This window comes from Myotis brandtii, unplaced genomic scaffold (genome assembly GCF_000412655.1).
Source record: "Myotis brandtii unplaced genomic scaffold, ASM41265v1 scaffold920, whole genome shotgun sequence".
NCBI classification, from domain to species: Eukaryota; Metazoa; Chordata; class Mammalia; order Chiroptera; family Vespertilionidae; genus Myotis; species Myotis brandtii.
The window spans coordinates 104,732-108,164 of NW_005371792.1; positions in this window are offsets into that span (position 1 = coordinate 104,732).

Here is a 3,433-nt window from a genome sequence, read left to right on the forward strand (position 1 = left end):
AGCAAAGTCACATTTAGGAACAATGTAATCAAAGCCAAGTATCCATGGAAAACCCGAAAACCCAAGTTTTCCAAATGCACAAGTGCACAATATAAAATAAAGGGCAAGCTGTAGTGAGACCAGATCTTAATGAATCTGTGCCATTGACATATGATACATGGAGTTTGGACTCGTCAAAGCTGAGATTATAGAAAGTTTGCCCTTCCTCATATCTCCCTGTCCTCCAAACCCAGGTCCTTTTTTTTTTTTTAAATATATTTTATTGATTTTTTACAGAGAGGAAGGGAGAGGAATAGAGAATTAGAAACATTGATGAGAGAGAAACATCAATCAGCCGCCTCCTGCACACCTCCTACTGGGGATGTGCCCACAACCAAGGTACATGCCCTTGACTGGAATCGAACCTGGGACCTTTCAGTCCGCAGGCCGACGCTCTATCCACTGAGCCAAACCGTTAAGCCAACTGTTAGGGCAACCCAGGTCCTTTTTGATGGCTAATGATATTTTGTTAGAGACATCTTAAATTTTTAAAATTTACATCACCTGCCGCCAAACAGTTAAAATTGAGTTGAGATAAGCCAGGCAGCTTCTGGCTGTGGAACAACAAGGATGTGCTTAAGAAATTAAGTGGAGCCCCTCTAAAAATTCCACTGGAAGGGAGCAGCCTTCATCTAGATAATCTTCCATCATACCAAGTCAGTCATGGCTTTAAAAAGAGTGAGTTTAGATGGCTTCCTGGTTTGTTGACATGAGTATAATTTAGTAAAAATGGGATTATTAAAACCATGATTTTTTCCTTCTTGGTTCAGACATTACCCATGATTTCCATTAGTCATTTTTAATACTTCAGTTTTCATGAAAAATACCTGATCTTTAAAAGGAGGAAAGGGATGTAAGGATATGCAAGTGAATATAATAACTGCATTTGTCTAAATATCAACATTTGTTGCAGTCTTGTTTTTATTAATAAAATGTTGGAAACATCTTAAATAGCCATCATTAGGGAATTGGCTAAATAGATATTGATAAATAAAGGAATACAGTACAAGCAAGAATAAAGTAGCTCTAAATGCACTATTATGAAAGATTTCCATAACAGTGTTCAGGGGGAAAAAAACAAGTTTTTTCAGAACAATATGTATAATGCAAAACCATTTATGTAAAAAACAAAAATATATCCATGTGGTTGAAAGTTTGAAAGGATATTCACCAATATCTGAGGAGGGGATGGAGAAAGGGAATTTATACTTTTTGCTTTATACCTGTGTGAGATAGTTAAAATGTTTTTACTATAAGTGTGAATCAGACTATAAAATAAAGAAAAATGCAAACCTAGCAAAAGACAATAAATGCACAAAAGATATACATAGGAAAAATGGATATTTATATTTTCTATTATGCTGTTTTTAAATCTATGTTTAGAATGTTATATCATGGGACATATTATATATACTTTTTTAATAAAGTACATTTTGTAAATAAAATTTTGAAAAATATAATTTTTTAAAAAGAGATCATATCTCCTTAGTTGGGACTACATCAAAATAAGAAGCTTCTGCACAGCAAAACAAACCATCAGCAAAACAAAAAGTGAGCCCATTATATGGGAGAACATATTTGGCAATGATACATCTGATAAAGGGTTAATATCCAAAATATATAAGGAACTCATAGAACTTAACAAAAGGAAGACAAACTATCCAATTAACAAATGGGCAAAGGACCTAAATAGACACTTCTCCAAAGAGGACATACAGATGGCCAAGAGACATATGAAAATATGCTCAAAGTCACTGATCACCAGAGAGATGCAAATTCAAATGACAATGAGGTATCATCTCACACCTGTCAGAATGGCTACCATCAACAAATGACAAGTGCTGGTGAGGATGCGGAGAATAGGGAACCCTAGTAAACTGCTGGTGGGAATTCAGACTGGTGTAAGCACTGTGGAAAAGAGTATGGAGTTTCCTAAAAAAATTAAATATGGAAAACTGTCATTTGACCCAATGATCCCACTTCTAGGAATAGATCCTAAGAAACCCAAAACACCAATCAGAAATAATGCATCCCTATGTCCATAGCAGTGTAATTTACAATAGCTAAGATCTGAAGACAGCCCAAGTGCCCATCAGGAGATGAGTGGATAAAAAAGCTGTTTTACATTTACACCATGGAATACTAAGCAGCAGAAAAAAAGAAGGATCTCTTGCCCTTTGAGCCAGCCTGGGAGGGACCTAGAGAGCATTCCCTTTAAGAAGCATAGAGGGACCTGGAGAGTATTATGCTAAGTGAAATAAGTCACTTAGAGAAAGACAAGTATCACATGATCTCACACATATGTTGAATCTAAGTAACAAAATAAACTGATGAACGGAGTAGATCCAGAGACATGGAAGCATGGAACAGAGTGAGGAATCTGAGAGGGAAGGCGGGGGAGGATGGGAATAATCAACCAAGAACCTTGTATGCATATATGCATGGCCCATGGCCACAGACAATGGAGCCGTGAGGGTCTGGGCAGGAGGGGGGAAGGGGAGATTTGGAGGTAGTCAATGAGGGGAAAAGGGGGACATATGCAATACTTTCAACAATAAAGAATTTTTTTTTTAAAGAGCTACTATCTGGCAAAAATCCCAATAAAAAAAAGAAAGAAAGATACTTTTTCTTTTAAAGAACTGAAAAAATATTTACATGTATTAGAGCAATTAAAAGAGGTCTGAGCCTATTACTAAGAAATTACTGAATTCTTCTGGATAAATTAGAGGCAAAATAATACATGCTTGAATTGTAACTATTATAATTATTTCTACAGTAATTCAGACAGTTATGTCCTTAAAAATATGTAGGGCTTATTTTATTTTGAATTTTAGAGGACATTTATTAAAGCTGGGGACAGTGAGATAAGGAAGGGCCTAGGAAAACAGGAGAGGTATTAGGTGGGGAAACGAGCCTGGGCTTGGCTGCTTTGCCTCATTAAGAAGTCAGAGAGCCGGACCTGGGTGGCTCAATGGTTGAGCATTGACCTATGAACCAGGAGGTCATGGTTGGATTCCTGGTCAGGGCACATGCCCGGGTTGCAGGTTCTATCCCCTGTGGGATGCAGCTGATCAATGATTCTCTCTCATCATTGATGTTTCTATCTCTCTCTCCCTCCCCTTTCACCTCTGAAATCAATATATATATGAAGAAGCCAGAGAAAAGGGGGCCTTGGGGACAGGTTCAGGGGGTTTGCCCAGGACTAACTGCCACTGCCCATTGCTGCTCTGGTTGCAAGTCTCCCGGGTCCCTTAGAGTAGGAGATGCATGCCTGAGGGGGGAAAAGAGGGGGAGGGGCAGGAAAAGGCACTGGCATTGCTCCCAGGAGGGAGACCACACCTGCAGAGCTTATTTTATTTTTTAAATTTTTTATTGTTGAAAGTATTACATATGT